The sequence below is a fragment of the Canis lupus genome, chromosome 16 (assembly GCF_048164855.1).
Source record: "Canis lupus baileyi chromosome 16, mCanLup2.hap1, whole genome shotgun sequence".
In the NCBI taxonomy this organism is placed as follows: Eukaryota; Metazoa; Chordata; class Mammalia; order Carnivora; family Canidae; genus Canis; species Canis lupus.
In genome coordinates, this window is record NC_132853.1 from 16,464,936 (window position 1) to 16,487,697 (window position 22,762).

The 22,762-nt window shown below is 46.5% G+C and overlaps 1 protein-coding gene across 3 annotated transcripts in view; it reads right to left on the minus strand.

The window, feature by feature from the left end:
* Positions 1-22,762, minus strand: part of ABR (ABR activator of RhoGEF and GTPase) — a 186,487-nt gene that overhangs the window by 141,688 nt on the left and 22,037 nt on the right. Inside the window, exon 1 of one of the 3 annotated variants that reach the window (XM_072779155.1) lies at positions 3,276-3,790. The exons of the other annotated variants lie outside the window; for them this stretch is intronic. The gene's annotated coding sequence lies outside the window, so the exon portion shown is untranslated. Of the gene's footprint in view, positions 1-3,275; positions 3,791-22,762 lie in introns of those variants that run through there. 3 annotated transcript variants of the gene reach the window in all.

A 22,762-nucleotide genomic window follows, 5' to 3' on the forward strand; every position in this document is an offset into this window, starting at 1 on the left:
AGGGAGGCAGCAGAACTGCCCCCTACCCAATATCTACCTCCACCACCAAGGCAGCCTGGGCCCCCTCTGTATGCTGCAGGGATTTTTCTGATGGCCACATCCGGGTGCTGTCAGGAGGCCACAGATGTATGTTTCTCTGCGTGAGACACATACATTTGCATACATTTTACATTTTTATCTACAAAGGCTTGAACATGCTATTTTCAGCATTTCCAAGCTAAAACGTTACAGTTGCTCTCCTTAACATTGCCACAGTTTGCTTTTTTCCCTACATTCTGTCCAATCCTGTCCTGGATCTCCCACTCCAGAACACTATACAGGGTACAGGGAGAGAGAGGAGTCTTGGAGGCAGTAAGGAGGGACACTTGTAGTAATTAATGGAGAATGTCTGTGGTGCACCTGCCTAGGACCCCAGTGCTTTGCTTATAAGATCATCTCACTGCGAACCTCATTGCCATCTTCAGCTCCCTGTGTTTTCTAGATGAGAAAACGGAGGCACTGAGTTAACCCTCCCAGCCCTCCTCCATCTCCACACACCCATCTCCATGCACACGTCCCAGGAAAGGGCAGTTACTTCAAGATGCCCTTGATGCCATTTCTAGTAGCATCCAGTAGGTGGTAACACCACACAGCCTGATTCTAGTCTTGGCTTAGAGACAAGTGTGTGGGCCTTTGAACACCAGAGCGATTTGAGACTGGAACAGAAGCCTCCAGATTCCTGGCACTGAGCATAGGGAGGAGTTTGGGGGGGGACCCAATACATTCTAGGAAGGAAGGAGTTAAAGAATCATTCTCATCTGTATTCTGCCAAAGGTTAAGTGCTCTGCCCAAACCCCAGTCTGTCAGAGCAGGGGAGGGGCTTTCCTGTGGACAGAGTGCCCTGATTCAGCTAAGTGCAGATCTGCCTGCGAACCCCCAAGGCACTGAATCAGCACCCAACCCACTTCATCCTCCAGGCCCACAAGAACCATTCCCTGTCCAGGCTTTTGAGCAAACCCTCTCCACCTTTGCCAGTGCTCCCTCTGGCCTGTGCACATAGCCTGTCCTCAGCTCCCTACCAGCCTTGGTGACTACCTGCTCCTGCCAAACCACCCATCAATGTAAGGGAGACTTAAGGGTTGGTCGCCTTGCCCGTAGTGCTGGGCCAACGATGAGACGCTGAGCGGGAAGGAGATATAGCCTATCCTTTTTTTTTTTTTTTTTAGATATATCCTATCCTGAAGGTCAGTGGGCTTGCCCTTAATTCCCAGGTCTGCTACTCACTCACTACCTTCCCAACAACCAACTCTTGCTTCCACAGCCACTTACTCAGATGGAAAAACGGTAACTATGCTTACAACCTCAGTACCTCCACTTTTCTTCCATCCTCACTGTGAGCAACCCACCTCCACTGTGCACAAGAGGAAGGCCAGGGAGTCCCAGCTTCCTTGATCACCTGGAGGTCACTGCTCCTGGAAAGGATGTCCGTTCACCTCTCCCCATGCTGGGGCTGGCAGGGGGCACCAGTGTGCAGAGAGACTGGATGTGCATGTAGGGGTGGAGGGCCTCCACATTCAAATTAGGAAACAAAAACCAAAACCAGGGGATTCCTGGGTGGCGCAGTGGTTTGGTGCCTGCCTTTGGCCCAGGGCGTGATCCTGGAGACCCGGGATCGAATTCCATGTCGGTCTCCCGGTGCATGGAGCCTGCTTCTCCCTCTGCCTGTGTCTCTGCCTCTCTCTCTCTCTCTCTGACTATCATAAATAAATAAAGAAAAAAATAATTAAAAAAAAAACAGACTATGATAGCCCCCCCTCAAAAAAAAGACTCTGTACCCTTCCTGCCAGATCTGCTCTTTAAAAGCTGGGACTGCATCTTTTTTTTTCACTGGGGTATCCACAGCACTCAGCCCCATGGATGAATGAGGCTCAGGTAGACTCGAAAACAGCCATAACCACATTGTGCCCCCAGACCAGACTCTCTGCCCAAAGCCCAGCAGGCTGGCATTCAACAGCACAGGCTGAATAAGTAAGATGAATGACGGCTGACGTTTGCAGAGTGCTTCTTAAGTGTGGGACACTGCTCACTTAACCCTCATAATAAGCCAACGAGATAGGCACTGCTCTTCTCTCCATTCCCCAGAAACAGACAGGGTAAGCATTGGCCAGCTAGCAGCTGGTGACACTTGAGAATGAACTAAGATGCTGAATCCAGAGTCCACATGTATAATCTCTGAATTGGGCTGCGATGAGTGAACAAATGAATGAATAGAATGAAGTTAAACTCAGGGAGAAAGACATTGGAGCCATAGGAGGAAGGCAAGACTGGAATTCCAGAACCACCCCCACCCCCATCCCCACCCCATCCCCAAGCCCATCAATGGTTAAGCAAAATGAGAACTGGTACTCAACACCACATCTACCACAACAGGGCAGATGACTATGGACACAAGCTGGATGCAATCAATTCTGTGACAGTTTCTGGAATTCCAGTCCCCACTGAACTCTACTGCTTCTATCCTTGGGCCTATCTCAAGCCTTTCCCAGCTCAGTTTTCAAATCTGTAGCATACGCAGGTAGCTCAGGCAGACGACTGTATTCTGTTTCTGGATTCTTGCTTTGTTTTCTTTACCGGTACGGGAAAATAGTATTTACTGTTCTGAGATGCACCTTCACCCCTTGGGCCTAGAAATTCCCTAGGCCTCTGCTGGGTCACATCTCAAGGAGAAGTCTTGGCCTGATAGTTCTATCCTTGGTCCTCTTCCGACCTGTCTTGTCCCAGCCTCCTTGCTTTTCCAGAGACAGTGAGATCTACAGATAGCACAGATTAACTCAAAGCCCTCCCCAATTATTTATTTCTCTACCAAAGTTTTGTGTCAGCTTGAGTCATAAATATCTGCAGCCCTGGCAAGATGTAAACCAGAGAACTGCATTCACGCCCCTTGCTGCCTCCCTCAGCACCATGGCCAGGAGAAGGCACAGTGACATCCAACTCACTGTAGCCATGAAGCTCCCCACACATACCCACACATTTCCAATGTGGGGGAAGCCTAGCTCCCCCCCACTGGCCACAGTGAGTTCAGCTTCCTGGACAGACTAGCTGCCCTAGATTATACTAGGTAAATACAATTTCAGGAGGATCTTCGTGCCAAGCCCCTAAAGTGGCCCTCACTCAACTTGGCTCAGATTGCACACACATACCCCCTCCCCCTGCCAGGGGTCATTGTGAGAGGTTTCCTACAGAGTGGATCAGAGGGCTCAACAATAGCGGTGGAGCCCCCTGCCTGATTTACTCACCACAGCATCCTCGTCAGCATTTGGAAAGAGTCCAGCAGAAGAGATTGAAGGATTCTCTGAGTCCCAAAAACACAGAGACCAAGTTCAGTGGTTCCAACCTTATCAGATCCAGAATGCAGCAGAGGCATGCCCACCTGGGGTCAGAGCTCACAGGCTGGCCCTCTGCTCTCCTGTGGCTGCCATTCCCCTGAAACTGGCCATGCGTCTTGTTCTTTCAGCCAGTGTTCTGCAGATGCACCCCAGCCCTGTGCTGCTCTGCCAGGAGCTGTGACGCTACCAGCCAGACCTGGCCCCCGTCCCTGTCAGACCCAGGAATGGCCGCAGGGGCTGAGGATAGGCTGTCAAGGAGATTGGCTCCAAGAGGTGGCGGCTCAACATTCAGGAAGGCAAGGACAAAGGAGCATCAGAGCCTAAACAGTGGTGCTTGTCAGCAGTAGAAGCTTGTTTTGGGGTTACCGTGCAAGTTTGCGGTGTGCAGCCATATCTGTTTAAGGGCCAGGCCTCTTTAAGGCAAGTTCCCTCTGCAGACACTTCCAGCCACCAGCAGTCCTGCGGCGGATTGGGGGGGGGGGGGGGGAGCTCCCGAGTGCCATCTGGTGGCCCAACAGAGCAGCACATCAGCCACTAGAGGTGGTCCTGCCACAGTTCAGCCAAGAGGCCTGGAAAGCCTGTACTAAAACCTCAGCTTTTGGGATGCCTGGGTGGTTGAGCATCTGCCTTTGCCTCAAGGCTTGATCCCAAGATCCAGGATTGAGTCCCACATCGGGCTCCCTGCGGGGAGCCTACTTCTCCCTCTGCCTGTGTCTCTGCCTCTCTCATGAATAAATAAATAAATAAATCTTAAAAAAAAAAATCTCAGCTTTGCCCACTAGATTCTGCACAGAACTGCAGGTGACCATTGTGAGTAAAGAGGCTAGGGAAGGCAGGAGGAACTCCGTGTGGAGTCAGGAGAGAGCAGGAATCTGGGAAGAATAACCAGCCACCCCACTGAACAAAATCTTCTCTAAGATATTCTCCAATGGGCTTTTTTTTTTCCAGTTTCCAAGCTTGCCTCCTTCAGGACCTAAAGCACAGCTATGCATATCCGGTGCCTATAAACATGTAACAGTGTCTCTCAGTGAGGGAAGGGCAGTTGGTACTCCCCCACAGGAAGTATTTGCAAATATGTAGGAGCATTTCGTTTAATTTAATTAATTTAATTTATAGGAACATTTTAAAGCCAGAGATGTTAAAGTGTCCTGCAAAATGCAGAACTCTCCCAAAGAATGTCTGTCCCCAGGTGTCAACAGTGCTGCAAACACTACTTGGTTAGGGGCACATGTGGAAGTTCACACCTCCTGTTTTTTTTTTTTTTTTTTTTTTTTAAGATTTTTATTTATTTATTCATGAGAGACACAGAGAGAGAAGAGGCAGAGACAGGCAGAGGGAGAGTCAGGCTCCATGCAGGGAGCCCGATGTGGGACTCGATCCCAGGACTTTAGGATCACACCCTGGGCTGAAAGCAGGCGCTAAACTGCTAAGCCACCCAGGGATACCCACACCTCCTGTTCTTTTCCCCATCATTTTGCCTCTGATGTCCTCCCAAAATTTCACCTTTATAATCTTAGAGGTGGAGAGAGGAAGTGGTCTGGCCTAGGCCACCTTCACAAAGGGTGCCCCTACCCAGAAGCTAGGTACACCTGTACTCATTCATGACCCTTGGGCAGCAGCAGGGTGGGTGGCCTAGAACAGACCCTTAGGAACAGCAGATGGTGTCTGACCAGAATCACAGAAGACCAAGGGACCACCCCGCCATCCTTCCCACATGAATGATTCAATCTACCACTGGCTTTCTCTCCCCAAACCGTCCCAGGACACCCATCTTTTACAAAAGGCACTTTCAAGTTCTAGTCATGAAACCTTGTGACTCCTTATTTCCCCTTCCCCAAGTTCACTGCACTCTGTCCTGAGCTAATCACTTCTGTCTCAGGAACAGTCTGGTACCAGCAGCTGACTTAGGAAATCAACACATGTGACATGTATTCTAATGAAGGGAGAGTGGAAAGGAATAAAATTCTGGCCGTGGTGGCTAAAGAAAGCAGCGCAGTGGTCACATTTGACCTGAGTCTCAACCTGAGTTGGTTTGAGCAGTCCCAGACTCCGGAGGCTGACATCATCACACGATGATACAGTTGGAGGAAAAACCTTCCCAGCATCCCTCAGCAACTAGAGCACTTCCCATTGCTGTCAGAATAAAGACCCACATCCTCTTGGTGGCACACAAGGACCTGTGGCCTGGCTCCTTACTTCCTTTCAGCTTTGTCTGGCACAGTCCCCTAGCTCTCTTGCTTTTTCCAAACTTTTGGATAGGACGATATTTCTAGCTAAAATGCCTGGATATCTCTTCATCTTCCCTCCCATCTTAACTTGAATGTCACTTCTGCTAGGAAGCTTTCCCCAGGAAGGCCTGCATTTCAGATTACTCAGTGCTTTTGTAAACCACTCAATGCCTGTGTCTCCTGCTAAATGGAACCCTCCAAGAGGATTCAAACCGCCATCTCTCTTGTTCACCACTATAACCCCAGCACCTTGAAATAGTGGTTTCAGTAAATGAATGAATGGATGGCTAAATATGTTCCTGGTCACAAAGACCCTTGAATGAGGGAGTACAGACACTTCAGCCAGCCTAAGTCCACCAGCTGAAAAAAAAAACCCAAAACTGTCTAGATCAGCTGGGATATCATGACAAGAGGGGTCATGCTCTCTGGAAAGACTCAGAAAAAAACAAAAAAACAAAAACAAAAAACAGGATCCTAGAATCAGATTTGGGGCAAGAGGATTGCTGCTCTAATTAATTCCTAACTGTTCACACAAAATCCCAGCTAAAAACTCCCCAATGCACAGGGCTCCCTCACTAAGCAGCCAGTATTCAATGCTGTACTCTTTTTTGCCCAATCAGACTCCAACATGGAAATGAAATAGAAACCAAGAAATGGTTCAGCCCACCAAGGGAACTTTGGTCTCAATTCTCAGAGTCCTTCTCCTGGACCCGTCCCAAATTTGCAATTACATTTGTTTTTAGAGGAAGGGGGCAAATTGTAGGCCTCCTGTGGGAAAAAGCAGTCCCTGAGAATGCACCTGTCCAGTCCCTCCTCCCATTGTCTGGCAGGGGACAGAAGTTGGGAGTCTGAGAAATAAGATGCTGCTGGCCTGCAGCAATGCTGAACTCCCCAGTCCCAGGGGCTGTAAGCTGAAGCTGTCACCCACTGGGTTCCAGTGATGACTTTGGTGCCCCTTCAAACAGACAGATGGGAAATCTTCCTTTCAGCTCAATGATGGGAGAAGTATATGGGAACTGATTCTGGGTACCCTGTCTTCCTGAAGACCTTGCTCAAGAGGGTCTTCAGGTTGCCTCACAAGGGCAGGCAGACAGGGCTTGTAGACTCTCTGTGGCTGCTGCTTGCACTGAGCTATGGGGCTCCTGGGCCGGCCAGAGAACAATGGAGGTACTGTGCCAGACTCACCCAGTCTGCTGGGTACCTGCAAAAAAGGAAGAAGATTCCTTTTCATTTTTCTTTCACCAAAAGAAAGAGACAAAACACCCAATTTTTAGTCAAGGTCTCATTTGCTGGGACTTGGGTCTATAGTCCAGAAATCACCCTAGGCACCTAGAGTCAATAAACCAGATGGTTAGTCCTCTAAAGCTACCCACCAGCTTCTCACCTGCTGCCTAGGAAGGGTATTCTGGCATAGTTAATATTCCCAGGGTTCTTCTCTCCCCTGAAATGATGGGATCTGAGGGGAGGAGATAGTAGTTGTCAATGATGGGCAGAGGAATGATAATAAAGGTGATGGTAACAAACACTTATATTGTGCTTACTGGGCCAGGGCTGATCTCAGGACTCTGCATGTATGAAATCATTGAATTATCAAAGTAATCCCTGACTGCCCTAAAATTTATGTCTACTACCTCCCCAACAGAAGGGAAAGAGCAGTAAACTGAGCACATCATGAGTCTAAGCCCTGACTCTGCCACTAACTTGCTTTTACTCTCTGGACCTTGGTTTCCTTACCTTGATATGCAGGGATCAAAATTGTCCAGTCTATGATTCCTTGAGAGATAGATGACTAGGAAATAGCTGATAAGGGAGGGGAAAAACTTTCTTCTTTCCCATCCCTCAGTTCCCCAATATTTCAGGAGGCCCCAGAGGTTTCGAGGCTAGAAAAGCTATTCATTAGCCCACTGAATATTCCCTGAGCTCTATATAAGGCTGGGTTCCTTTGTCAGGCTTGTGATAGTAGATTTGAGACATGTCTAGAAGTCCCCAAGAGGCAAGGCAGTGTCTGGTGGGTCCAGAGGATGGTGTGGACAGAACATTAGAGAGGGGATGGAGGGGTCACCACTTCGAAATGAGCTGATTAGGGGCACCTGGATGGCTGAGTGGCTAAGCATCTGCCTTTGGCTCGGACATGATCCTGGGGTCCTGGGATTGAGTCCCGCATCGGGCTCTCTTCAGGGAGCATGCTTCTCCCTCTGCCTATCTCTGCCTCTCTCTATGTGTGTCTCTCATGAATAAATAACTAATCTTAAAAAAGAAAAAAAGAAATGAGCTGATAACTAAACACTTCTTGGAGGAAGTATCATTTCCAGGCCTTGGAAGGACACCTCATATTTCACTGACAAAAATGGTGGGGTAGGGAGACAGGGCATTCAGAGGGAAGGAAAAGCATAAGCAATTATGCAGAAATGTAATTAGGCAGAAATAGGAGGTGAAGAGGGAAACCAGAATGGATGCCTGGAAGAGAAGATTCTTCTGGAAACTGGGGAAGAACATAGGCACTTGCTAATAAAACGTCTGGCCTCAGCACAAATTCAAGGACACAACAGAATTTACAGCTTTTCTCAAGCCTGTCTTTAGAAAGAAGGGACAGCTCTTCCCTGCAACACCACCAACAAAAGTTGGACTTACATGCTGTCCCTGTGAGTTTGTGGGGAAAGGCACCCAGTTACTGCAAGTCTTCAGTCAATGTGCCTCCAGCTTCACTGATAGTTGTTCTAGGCACTGTGTTAAGCACATCACTTTCACCCTTTCTTCTTTCCAGGCTTATTGAGGTGTAACTGACAGCACAGTGTGAGTTTAAGGCATACAATGTGATGATTTACTGCATGTATCATGAAATGACAAATGTAACGAGGTAGAGAAAACTGAGGTGTCAGCTCTACATCCAGCCCCATCCAAATGTTTACGTCTGCACTGCCCTGGCCCCAAATAAGAGAACCAGTACACTCAGAACTTTCTCAAAAATGTTTTGTACTTTGAACAAAGCCAGAGGCCATGGGGGAAGATAGTACCACATAGTGAGCTATGAGAGATTCACCTTCCTAAGGAAGGACCCTATCTTTTTGAGAAACCTTTTCACAGAACCTCAAAGGGCAAAGGCTCTGAGGAATTGTAGTTCCCCTGCAGTGCCATCTTGGGGGAGCACTTTGCAATGCTGCAGGCCCCACCTCATCTCTGAGGCATCTCTCCCACAAGGGCATCCCCCCAGACCAGGCCCAGCTAAGTATTTATAAGGAGCACTTCAAGAGAATCGTTCCTATTCCAATGCCACCAGGAAAGAGGGCCTGAGCTCATGGTCTGGGCTAGAGAGGGTCATGGCCGAGGACTTGAAGCTGCAGCAGCCTCACACTAAGTGATTTCAAATTCCCGTCATGGCCACCCCTCCAGGGTGAGACTGTGCTCAGCTTCTAGGCTGGCAGGTTGCAGATAGGAAGACACTGTCCCTCTGCCTCCTGACCCCTTGGACGTTTCCCACTCTAGGGACCTCCTTAGATCTCAGCCAGGACTCACACGAAACCTGGCTCCTCACCCTGACGCCCCCCTCATGGCCCAGAGTCTTCTAGACAAGTCATTGCCCAATCCCTTCCATGGCCCACTGAGTTATTTTCCAGGTTCCTATTTCTATCTGATTATGCAAGTTTCTTTCCTCCAGGAAGCCACATGCTCATCACATGAGGGTGGCCACAGGTCACCAGCAAATGGGAGAAGGGTACCCAGAAGGGCCTCTTTCCAGGACCCCAGGGCTGTGGATGGTGGTTCCCTGCTCTCACAGGGGCCTGAGACCACCAGAAGGAGACCAGTGCAACCCCAGATAAGATAAGATCATGATAAGATCATGACTTGGTTTTCAGTTTCACCAGATAAGATCATGACTTGGTTTTCAGTTTCACCAGAGAGCAAACCCCAGAGGTGCCCCTGTCCATGGGTTTTGTGCCTGGCAGCCTGAACGGGAGATAAGAGCAACCACTCCACACAAGTGGGGAACGACATGGCACCTCCCCTTAACACCAGATGGACCTGGCTCCAGGCCTGCTCTGCCCCCCAGATCCCTGGTTCTTGGAGCAAATGTAGCCTACTGACTGTTGGAGCAAAGTCCTGCTAGAGGCTGCTGAGATAGGAGCCTTTGCTGTTCCTCGCTGGCCAGAGCCTCCACACTGGAAGTTAGTTTTGGAGAGGCCCTTAGGAAAGCCAAGCCGTTGTTTTCTTCTTTTTCTGGAGGTAAAAAAGACCGCTTTTGTAAAAGAAATCCAATTTGCCTCCCACCACGACTAACCACAGATGAGGAAGCAGTCACAGAGAAGCTCTGGCCCCTACAGCCCCTGGTTTCCTGCTGTTCTCTCTGGGAGACCACACATGGAGCTGTACACGCAAGCAGGCCACATTTCCTTCCAGGCCTACAAGGAACCTTGACTTCCTACAAAGACCACCAACGCCAACAGTAGTCCATGTGGCCGCATCTGTCCACAGCAGCACTTCTGCTGATTTCAAAAGGAAGAGGTCTGTTCTGTGGAGGACAACACAGCCCGAGACACCGACAGAAGCTGACTTCCCGTCTGGCTTGCCTGATCCTGAAAGCAAAGGTGCCTGATTCCAGGGTCAGTGCTCTATCTCCCATGAAGACCCTCATTCTCAGGGAGCTGACGAAGGTGCGAAGCTTTGCTCAGGAGCGGTCAGGGTCACAGACACTTTGGCAAACCAGTTCTCTCTAGGTCTGTAGGAGGCAGGGAAGAATGGGGAAACGAACTGTGGCAGGGTCCTGCTATGGAGAACACCCAGGCTGCTGGCTCAGAGGCGACACTGCAATTAGCACTCTGTAATTTGCTTACTTGTATGCATCTCACATGTCACCAAAAGACAATGTAAAAGGTGTGCTGCATATAAGCTAGTGTTTTTTTTTTGTTTGTTTGTTTGTTTTTTAAGATTGATTTACTTGAGAGAAAGAGCAAGCAGTGGGGAGAGGCAGAGGGGGAGAGAGAGAAATTCAACGGCACTCCACACTGAGTGGAGTTGACAACCCTGAGATCACACCTGAGCTGAAACTAAGACTCGGAGGGAAGCTTTAACTGACTGTGCCACCCAGGGGCCTCTAAGCTGTTTAGTGAGTTTATTCAGGTTTTTGTTTCCTGTTCTAACAGTAATAAAGCCATAAACACATTTTTTAGACAATAAAAGAGTAAAATGTGCATTAGCATTTTCCAGTCTACTTTGGTATGCATACAGTAGGGGGTCTTTGCGTAGTTATCATCAACAGCTCTCTAGACTATGCTCAGGCATTTCTCAGCCACTGAGCCATGGCCAGTCCAGCTTTTATTCTCTCCTGGGTCCAGAAGTTTTACCTAGATGAACTATAACCTCACTTTGCTCTGCGCCACCTTGGGCCCAAACACGAAGATGAGCCCCCAGGAGGAAACTCTAATTCATCATCGAATTTTGTTCTCAGTACATGGGAGATGTCTCTGCTTCCTTGTGGGAGGGAGGAACATCACCCACTTGTCAGCACTGCCCAGGAAATACTGAAGATGAAGCCTCATCTGTAGTATCCTCAGTAGAATCTGAGAACTGCTACTGACCGGGCCTTGGGACTCTTCCTTCCTTGGGGATGGACCACAGTTTTGAGATTAGAAGGAAGTCTTGGGATTGGCCAGGGCTATATTAGCAACATCAGCCCTTTAGCAATGGAAACTGAGGAGGAGGAGGGAGGGCGGTGGTGCGGGGAGATCTCTAAAGAAAAGTTCAGTTTGAATTCACCACCCAAACCCCAACCTATGATAGGGACAAAGTAAGTTGGAGGGTTGGGTTTGCTATTGCAATCTCAGGAGAACAGGAGAGAGATGTGCTTACCAAACTTTTTCACAATGTGCCACAGGCAGGAAATGCCCATGTCTGCATAGCACACTGGGACCAGTAGACCAAGAGTCTGAAACATCAGTATTTCCTCATACCTTCAACACATTCTAGGTATACTGATTTGCAAGCTCTGGGAGAAGGAATGGGAAGAGATAGCCCTTCTACTTTCAATAAACCTTCCAAGTGGCCATAGGGTTCATAAGCATTTCTGACTTTATAAGCGTCCCACACACACACACTGCCAATATAAAATCAATGACACTCCCTGGAAGGCAGCAATCCTGGCCCCCACAGCTGATAAGATGACGCAGTGCCCAGGGGAGTTCCCTTGTACACTCAATGGGGCTGAGGCATGCTTCCCAGGAGGATACTTTATCTGCTGGGAATGGCTGCTGATAAAGCATAATTTGATACTTTAGAGGAGAATGCCATGGCTTGGGCCAGTCTTGGTAAAAGGTTCCTATTTCCTTGTTCAGGAGTTTGTAGGCCTGCCGGCCAAGGCAGAAACAGATAATTACTTTACAAAAGCAGAACCATCAGCACAAGAGTGGCTCTTCTCTGGGCTGGGTTAGCCCATCTTCTCATCCCCGGTGCAGGGGGAGGAAGGGGACACCTACTAATTCCCCTGGGCACTGCTGCTCAAAGCTTCCGTCCCCTGCATGCAGCAGCATCACCCAAAGCCACTCACATCAGCCATAGCTTCATGGGGCCAGTTTCTGGGCCACTGCTGGTCCGGATGCAGTTTAATGGTCAGGATGTGGGTTCCAGAGACAGAACAGACTTGGGTTTAAGACCTGGTGTCCTTAATTCAATCTTTCTAGGCTTCAATTTCTTTCATTGTAAAATGAGGATAATGATGGTATCTGAGACAGCTGAAATGGGATAACAGATGTAAGACACCCGGCTGGGTGCCTGCTCCGTCTACATACTCAGCATCATTAGCTATCACTGTTATGCTGCTTGAGCTTTGCATGCACATGCACACACACACTACACACACTACACCCACTGCTCTCCAGAGGGCCAAAACAAGGCAAAAAGTGAAACAGCCTCCCACCCCCACCCAACTTACAGAAACCTAGTGAAGAGATACTGTGAGATGTGCTGAGGTTTCTAAGCCAAACCACACCCTATGTCCTTTGTAGATGTCTCATCTTTATTGCAGAGTTAACTCATTAGCATTTTGTAAAGAGTCAAAGTAGCCCTATTCCCTCTTTAGAAGTGTGCGCACCCTCCATACTTTGCTATTCAACAGCTGCTAGAGCAAGAAAAGGAAGATCCATCTAGAAAAATATAATCCCTTCGCCTTAAAGTCAGGGCTGTCAGATTTGAGAGAGCCAGGAGCTTCTAGATTGGTAAAGATCCTTTAAAGACTTCCAAAACAGTGGAAGCTGAAAAATTCAGTTCAGTATAGAATTTCTTGACAAACAGAATTTTCTCCAGGACACCAAGTAGAGCACCTTCCTTGGGCAAAAGGGAAGTTGGTCTGAATGAAGTATCTAAGTGTGTTCAAAGTAAATAAGATATAAGTGTAATTTTATGTTAAAATTGTAAACTTTGCAGGGCGCCTGGGTGGCCCAGTTGGTTAGTTAAGTGCTGCCTTCTGCTCAGGTCATGATCCCGGGGGTCCTGGGATCAAGAGCCTCATCGGTTCCCTGCTCAGCAGGGGAGTCTCCTTCTCCCTCTCCCTCTACCCTTGCTCATATGCTCTCTCTCCTGCTCACTCTTTCTCAAATAAATAAAGTCTTTCAAAAAATTGCAAACCTTGGGCATCCCAGGTGGCTCAGCGGTTTAGTGCCACCTACAGCCCAGGGCATGATCCTGGAGACCCGGAATCCAGTCCCATGTCGGGCTTCCTGCATGGAGCCTGCTTCTCCCTCTGCTTGTGTCTGCCTCTCTCTGCATCTCTCTGTGTCTCTCGTGGATAAATAAATAAAATCTTTTTTAAATAAATTGTAAACCTTGTATTATCCAGAGTAAACACTAGATCAGAATGTTGGACTAAGAAAAAAAAATTCTTAGAAATCAGTATACACCAATATATATACACACATACACACACACACAAATGATGAGGCCATATTTAAGGGCATTTCCTCTGTGGACAAAGAGCCCAACTTCCCAACCCTCTTCTGAAGGACCTCCTGCTATGATATGCCCATTAGAGTGTATAACACCCTTTTCATGTCTCACATATTAGCCCTTGGTAAATGTTGCATGAAATTTGATGAGCCTGCTAGGAAAGGGAAGATGATTCATAATCATCTATTCCTAATCCACAGACCCTTGATGAAAGCCTGCTAGGTTTAGGGTTTGAAACACTGGGGCTGGAAACAGTTGGTTTGAAGACAAATGGCCCTCTTACTTAAAGGAGGAGGCTCCAGGCGCCTACAGAATGGTAAATTCAGCTCTTCCTTGACCCCTACTAGTTCCTCCATTAGTCTGTGTGCATAGCGGATCCTGGGGAGGCCCCCCTTGCGTGGGGCTTCTGACCCCAGTGGGGCTTCTGGACAGCTGGGGGGCGGGGCCTCAGGGCAGGATGGGGGCGGGACCGCAGGCTCTTAGTCACAGGACAGGGCCCTTCAGCGTTTAAATGTGAAATGGAGCACCGGGGCTAAACCTCGCAGGCTGCTCCCATGATTAATCCAATATCAAATCACAAGTCGCGGGGCGGCCCGCTGCTCGACCACCCCCCCTCTTCGGTGGGGGAGGCGGCCTCGGTTTCTGAGGTTTACGCAGTTGTTGCGATGCAAATGTACTCAGGGCCTGGGGCCTCTTTTTCTCTGACTCGCGCAGGAAGGCAGATGCCCAAACCCTTCGGGATCTGCCTACCCCTCAGCACCCTGCGGGGTGAAGGGAGGCCCAAGCTCACCCTGCTGCGGTGGGAAGGGACCTGCCATGGGATGTGGCATTTGTGTGGGTCCCGCCGCGCTGCAACCAAACAGCCCCAAGCGGCGGACAAGTCAGGAGGCTGGCTGAAGCAGGAGGAACTAGCTCCAATCTTTTATTCAAGCTTTAAAACAAACAAATAGATCAAAGAGTTTCCGTTTCCTGGCCTTGGTGTCAGATCCACTGGGGAAGTCCCTGGAGTAGAGGGGGAATGAGTGAGAAAGCACAAGCGCATCTGTCCTAGGCTCCCGGCCAACCTACTTCCTCTTGGCTTCTCCTCCAGCTCATCCTGGCAGGAGCCACTGTCAGGGGCTCTGGGATTCCCCCTCGGGCGCTTGGGAGAACCGTTAGAGTCCCTAGCACCTGAAAACCTTTCTTGGAAGCACTTGTACGATGTCTTTTCACAGGGCATAAAACGTCTAGCAAAATGCAAGATCTGAAATCCAGGTAAGAGTCACCTCAAATTATTAGGCAAGGGCTTGCTCATTCAGGTCTCCAAAAGGACAACTGCGAAAGGAGAATGCAGCTGAGTGGGAGACCCCAGTGTCCCTCAGACTCCTTCAGACCTTTTTGGGTAAGAAATACACCACTGAGCAAGGTTCATTCATTAATTATTTTCAAGACTAGTGCCTCCCTCTCCTGAAAAAGAGGCACTGGCTCTTTTCAAAATAAGAACCATGAGTTCAAACTAATCAGCTGAAGCCCCTTGGCACATTATCCAACTTTCTTAGGCCTCTGTTTTGTCATCCAGAAAATAAATTAATAATACTAATCTCTTTTGGTTGTGAGAACAAATGAGACAATGCACAAATTAGATATGATATTTGTATGTGTGCCATAAAAGGACTGGAAAGATATATTGTCTACAACAAGCTGTTAACTGAGGGTTCTTTCAAGAGAGAGGAGTGAAAGTGGTGGGGATAGGTGCCTAGAACTGATATGTTTTCTTCCAAAGACTTCCCTACTGTTTTCATCTTGTATAATAAAAATACTCTTATGCATAATACAGGGACTGCTTCATGGTAGATACTCATGTTAATTTTTATTATTTTTATTTTAAGATTTTTATTTATTTATTCATGAGAGACACAGAGAGAGAAAGAGGCAGAGACATAGGCAGAGGGAGAAGCAGGCTATGTATGTCTCTGCCTCTTTCTCTTTGTCTCTCATGAATAAATAAATAAAATCTTTTAATAAATAAATAAAAAAAACTGAGATATCAATTCTAACTTAATTTTCCTTTGAGGCTTCTGGTTCAAGGTGGAAGACTGAGCACATGGAGGTTTTTTGTATGTTTTACACTATTATAATAAACTTGTTATATGCCTCCCCCTCTTAACCCAAATCTCTTGACATGATCTAAATCATGTATTAACACAAAACCTGTAACAACGTACTCCAACACAGGGTACTCTCGACCATGAATTCTAAGTAATCCCAGTTAGAAGGAATTGGGAGTATCAGGTGGAAAGAAGAAACCACAGGCCACAACACACCCAGGAAAGGACTGCTGCCAGAACAGTGGGTAAGATGGGGTGCAGGGAAGAAGTAGATCCTGGAGCAGGAAAGCATCAGGAGCAGCTATGTGGGAGACTAGTAGTAGAGAGGAAGTAGGAGGAGCGCCCAGGCAGTTTAGCTCCCAATCCCCCTCTTGTCCCAACCTCCCTTCCCCAAGACCCAGAGCCCAGCAGGCTCTGGCTTCAGCTGCCTTTCTCACATTCCATTTCTGGTTCATAGAAATGTATATCTTATTTTTGAGAACAGCTATATGTTAAAAAAAAAAAAAAGTTTTGTGATACCTGGGTGGCTCAGCGGTTGAGGTCTGCCTTTGGCTCAGGGCATGATCGCGGGGTCCCTGAATCGAGTCCCACATCGGGCTTTCTGCATGGAGCCTGCTTCTCCCTCTGCCTATGTCTCTGCCTCTGTGTCTCTCATGAATAAATAAATAAAATCTTTTTTTAAAAATAATAAGTAAGTTTTATCTATGGTTTTTAGAGCAGAGGGATAAGCTTAAAGCATGAATTCACAACATGAACTTGATTTGCAGTTTGAAATTACTGATTTTCAAAAAAAAAGTCCAAATATTGGTTTGAGAGAAAAACCGCAACAAATTACTAACCTTAAAAAAAAAAAAAAAAAAGCTGCTTAGGTCACCCTGGTGGCTCAGCCAGTTAAGCATCTAACTCCACTCAGGTCATAATCTCAGGGTCCTGGGATCGAGCCCCACCTTAGTCTTAGTCTCTGCTCAGGGCAGTCTGCTTGAGATTCTTTCCCTCTCCTTTTCCTTCCCCCTCTGCTCCTCCCCACCCCATCACTCTTTCATACATACATACATACATACATACATACATACATACATACATACATAAATAGGTGCCTAGGTGGCTCAGTCGGTTGAGTGTCTGCCTTCAGCTCAGGTTGTGATCCTGGTATGAAGCCCCGCATCAGGCTCCCTGCTCAGTGGTAAGCCTGCTTCCCCCTCTGCCCCTTCCCCTGCTCAAGCTCTCTCTCTCTCAAATAAATAAATAAAATCTTTAAAAAATAAATCAATAAGTAAATGAAAATGGGCAAAGAATATCACAAAGAAGAGAAAATAGGAATTGCCAAAGAATAAAAGATACTGTACCTTATTAGTAACTGGGGCCATATGTACATTGAGATGCCATTTCTGTCCCTGAGATTGGCACAAACGAAAAATAGTAACAAATGTTGGTGCTTTACCCTCCAAAAGTGTGATGAAGAGTCTAAGCTGGAACAGCATTTTTGGAGGACAACTTGACAATATCGATAAACATTTAAAATGCACATAGTCTTCAACTTTTTGAGTCCATGTCTAGATCTTCTCTAGAGAAATATTCACACATATGCACACATGGGTCATGTACATGGTTTTAATTTTGGTGTTGCTTAGAATAGCAGAAACTGGACACTCTACCAGGAATTAGATTTGTCCCTTTGCCTTTTCTATAGAAAAGAGAAGTGCCTCTTGCCACCACCACCACCACCCCCTGCAGAAAATGCTCTTGGAGTCACAGATCTTATAGCCTTATAATTCCTTAGGCATTCTGTCTTAAATCAACCACTTTGGAACTGCCTGACATCAGAGGCAGCCTCCCTGCTCTAGTTTAGGAAAGATGGTATAAGAAGATCCACTGAGTTTGGAGGGTTTAAAAAGAGTTTTCCAGTTCCCCCAGATGGGTTGTCCAGGGAAAAGAAATAGTGGCAGATGCTAGAACTTGTCCTCTTGGCTTCCTGGGCAAATGAACACATGGTAAGCCATTCTGTCTATGGCCTAAAGGAATGGGTATCAGGAGCAGGTGCCGTTGGCTGAGCTTAAGACCAAGGAATTAACGTTTTCCTGTCTCAAGGACGACAGCAGGCTGTGCTGGGTCTTGATTGGTGCGTTCCCATACCACTTTCGTGTTCCAGGGTCACCTGTTGGCCTGTGCAGTGAGAAATCCTTATTACTAATGAGACTCAAATTTTCTGCCAATTTGGGTGTAGCAGCACTGACCACTGCTCCCTCTGGCTCTAAGGGAAAGCTTCAAGAGGGAACTGCTGGGATTTTTGCTGGTAGGCATGTGGGCACTGGAGCTGAATAAACAAAAAAATACCGAAGGATGCGTCCTCAAGATTGTGAAGAGGGACTACCACTCCTGTAACATTGGTCAATCTGCAAAGATGTGGTTGTTACCGTTCCGGTATTTGAACACAGTGGTTACTGACGGTTTTACAAAAACCTTTGTGTCAAAAAAAAACAAAAACAAAAATAAAAACAAAACAAAACAAAACGAAACAAACAAAGAAGACAAAAACCTTTGTGTCTTGGGAGACAGTTAAAGATGGCAAGCCCTTAGCATGGGTCTCTATTGTATTCACATTCGTGCAGTGAAAACCTGTTTGCTAGCCTGTTCCCACAGTGAAACTGAAGGGTCTTGAAGCATAGGTTTGAACTCTTTCCCCAGACACGTTTGCACAATTCAGGTATAAATGAAGTTGATTTAATAGTGGCTGCATCCCTTTCTCCTAGAAAGAAGAAATTTATATGATAGCCCAGAATTTATCTCACATGGTCACAAAATCAGATACACAATGCTTTACTCTCTGCAACCTGCTTTGAAACGGATGATGTTTTGGTTTTTTAAAAAGATTTATTTTTAGAGAGGTGGGGGAGGTGCAGAGGGAGAGGGAGAGAGAAAGAATCTCATGGAGGCTCCACCCTGAGCACAGAGCCTAACTTGGGGCTTGATCTCACAACCCTAAGATCATGACCTGAGCCGAAACCAAGAATCAGACACTTAACCAATTAAGCTACCCAGGTGCCCTGTGGATGATGTTTTATTGTCCAAATCCTCCTCTTTTAACCCTCTAATACTTGGTAATTTAGATACTCTATGAACATTGAGAAATATAGTAAAGGTATTTGTCAACCTTTTTTTTTTTTTAAGATTTTATTTATTTATTCATGAGAGACACAGAAGAGAGGAAGAGACACAGGCAGAGGGAGAAGCAGGCTCCCTGCAGGAAGCCTGATGAAGGATTTGCTTCCAGGACCCCAGGATCATGACCTGAGCCAAAGGCAGAGACACTCAACTACTGAGCCACCCAGGTGCCCCTGTTGACCTTTTTTTATTGATCAGCTTGGAGGTTATAAACAGTCCATGTTATCTAATGACTTTTTAAAATCTGAAAATAAATAAATAAATAAATAAATAAATAAATAAATAAATCTGAAAAAAAGGGACGCCTGGGTGGCTCAGCAGTTGGGCACCTGCCTTCGGCTCAGGTCGTGATCCTGGGATCCCAGATCAAGTCCCGCATCGGGCTCCCTATGGGGAACCTGCTTCTCCCTCTGCCTGTGTCTCTGCCTCTGTTTCTCTCTGTGTCTCTCATGAATAAATAAATAAATCTTTTAAAAAATAAATAAATAAGGGCATCCCGGGCAGCTCAGTGGTTTAAGCGCCACCTTTAGCCCAGGGCTTGATCCTGGAGACCCAGGATTGAGTCCCACGTCAGGCTCCCTGCATGGAGCCTGCTTCTCCCTCTGCCTGTGTCTCTGCCTCTCTTTCTCTCTCTCTCTTTCTCTGTCTCTCATGAATGAATAAATAAAATATTTTTTTAAAAATAAAAATAAAAATAAATAAATAAAATCTAAAAAAAGTTCCATCTATTTAAGTCCAGCAGGTTTGCTTAACTATTTACACACCAGCAAATTTATAAATTGCAGCGAAGTGGTTATCTTAACTTTCATTAATCTCTGCTCCCAAAGAAAATATTCACACAAGTATTTCATGCTGCCCACCTCTAAGCTAGTGGAGGCTGATCTCCTTGAGACAGAGAGAAAGGAGAGGCAGAAAGTAATGAAATTCAGAGAGGTATAAGCGTAGCCTGTGTTGGGACTCTGGGGCTATCACTTGTAATGTGGGTGGGAAGATATTACCCCACCCCACTGCCTACCTTCCCCAAAGCTCAGCAGGAGGAATGAATGTGGGTGAACATTCCAACTTGGAACCCAACACCTTCCAACACCATGATGGTAATCTAGGGGCAGCAAGAGGGTGACCTACATGATTCAAACCACAATCAGCCAAGTGTTCTGAAATAGCAGATCACAATGGACTTCTCTGTATCACCATCTAAGTGTCACTCAGCTTGCTGACGCTGTGTTTGCTCTCAGGCCAAAGGTCACCCTGGGCTGCTTCCTCCCTCTGACTGCTTGCTGGCTCCTAACACAAATGGATTACTTTATCAACTGTCTGGCAACTCCTTATCTACTCACACATAAACTCAAAAGGCTTTTCCCCCCACATTTTTTTTAGCAGCACCTAAAGTTCTTAAGTTACCTGGGGACATTTTTTTATGGCTTCCTTTAAAAAAAAAAAAAAAGATTTTGTTTATTTGAGAGAGACAGAGAGAGAGCACAAGCAGGGAGAATGGCAGAGGGAAAAGAAGCAGGCTCCCCACTGATCAGTGAGCCCCATGCAGGGCTCAATTCCAGGACCCTGGGATCATGACCTGAGCCAAAGGCAGATGTTTAACCGACTGAGCCACAAAGTTATTCCTTTATGGCTTCCTTTTAATGTCAATCTTTGGGGCTATCTGGGCAGAAAGGGCCTTACTAGACATGCTCTAGCAATTCCACTTTTGGGTATTTACCCAAAAGAACCGAAAGCAGAGTCTCAAAAAGATATTTGTACTCCAAGTTTATAGCAGCATTATTCACAAGAGCTAAAAAGTGGAAGCAACCCAAGTGTCCTTGGCAAAATGTGGTATAGACATAGAGTGGAATATTATTCAGCCTTTAAAAAGAGGGAAATTCTGGAGTGCCTGGGTAGTTCAGTTAGTTAAGTGTCTGCCTTCAGCTCAGGTCATGATCCTGGGGTTCAGGGATCAAGCCCCACATCAGGATCCCTGCTCTTTGAAGAGCCTGCTTCTCCCTCTCCCCTCATGCGCTCTCTCTCTCTTTTTCTCTCTCTCTTTCTCAATCTCTCTCAAATAAATAAAATCTTTTTAAAAATTAAAATAAAATAAGGAAATCGTGACATATGCTATAGCATGGAAAAATTTGAGGACATTATGCTAAGTAAGGCAGTTACATATAATATATATTATATAATTCCAGTTACATGAGGTACTTACAGAGTAATTAAATTCATAGAGACAGAAAAAATGGTGGTTGCCAGAGGCTACAGTGGGGAAGTGGAGGTTGGGGCGCTATTGTTTTATGGGTAGAGTTTCAGTTTTGCAAGATAAAAAGAGGAGGATGATGGTGGTGATAGTTGTACAGTATTATAAATGTATTTAATATCACTGAACTGTACACTTGAAAATGGTTAAGATGATAAACTTTGTTATGTGTATTTCACCACAATAAAATTTTTTTTTTAAAAAAAGAGAGGATGTAATGTACATAGCCTCACCCTGTTTTCCATATTTGATGGCAATTGTAATAAAATTTCCTTTTAAAAAAAATTTCCTTTTTGATAAAACAAACTATAAAAGTGCATGTGAGGGGCACCTGGCTGGCTCAATTGGTGGAACGATCAACTCTTGATCTCGGGGGTTGTGGGTTCAAGCCCCATGCTGGGTGTAGAAATTACTTAAAAATAAAATCTCTATTTAAAAAAAAATAAAGGAGAGGCACCTGGGTGGCTCAGTGGTTGAAAGTCTGCCTTTGGCTCAGGTTATGATCCCAGAGTCCTGGAATGGAGCCCCACTTTTTTTTTTAAAGATTTATTTATTTATTCATGAGAGACACAGACTGAGAGAGAGAGGCAAAGACATAGGCAGAGGGAGAAGCAGGCTCCTCGCAGGGAGCCTGACCAGGACTCAATCCTGGATCCCGGGAACATGACCTGAGCCTAAGGCAGGTGTCCAACCACTGAGGCACCCAGGCATCCCAGGAGCCTCACTTCACTTAATTCTTACAACATTTCAGGGACACCTGGGTGGCTCAGCGGTTGAGCATCTGCCTTCTGTCCACAGGCGTGGTCCTGGAGTCCCGGGATGGAGTCTCACATCGGGCTTCCTATGAAGAGCCTGCTCCTCCCTCTGCCTGTGTCTCTGCCTCTCTGTGTGTGTCTCTCATGAATAAATAAATAAAATCTTAAAAAAAAATTCTTACATTTAGGAGGTATATGCTACTAACACATCCATTTTACAGATGAGAAAATCAAGGCACAGAGAGGTGAAATAGCTTTTTTAAGTCCTCACAGCTAGTAAATGTGGCTCCAGGATCTGCCTTCTTGACCACCATAAGCTCGCACCTGACTTCAACAAGGCTTGTAAAGTATGGTCATTGAAATGACCATAACAAGAGGCAGAATGGGACACCTGGGTGGCTCTGCAGTTTGGTGCCTGCCTTGGGCCCAGAGTGTGATCCTGGAGACCCGGGATCAAGTCCCACATCGGGCTACCTGCATGGAGCCTACTTCTCTCTCTGCCTATGTCTCTGCCTCTCTCTCTGTGTTTCTCATTTAAATAAAATCTTTAAACAAACAAACAAAAAACAAGAGGCAGAATGAAGCAAGTTCTAAATTGAGACATAAAGACAAATGCTGGGGGAGGAGCCTGAGCTGGGATGACAGGTTTGGACTCAAGTGATTTTTCACCTTTTTGCCAATCAACTAAAGTCATGTGAAATTCCCCAGCAAATCCTTGAATGGAGCCAAAAAGAATTAGTAAGAGTCAACTCATCTGACCACATCAGAGATCCAGAGTTTGTTCTAATATAGATCTTTCTTTGACATATGACATTAAACAAGCTCTAGCCCAGGGACCAGGGAAGAGAGTGGTCTATTTCCACCTTTCAGTGTCCTAAAACCCTATGCTTTAGAAATGTGCTCGGGATGTGAGTCACGTAAGCCTGGGAAGTAGTCAAAAACCTTCAGATCCTGTGTTTCCTTCCCATTCTGCGATTCACCTAAAGAC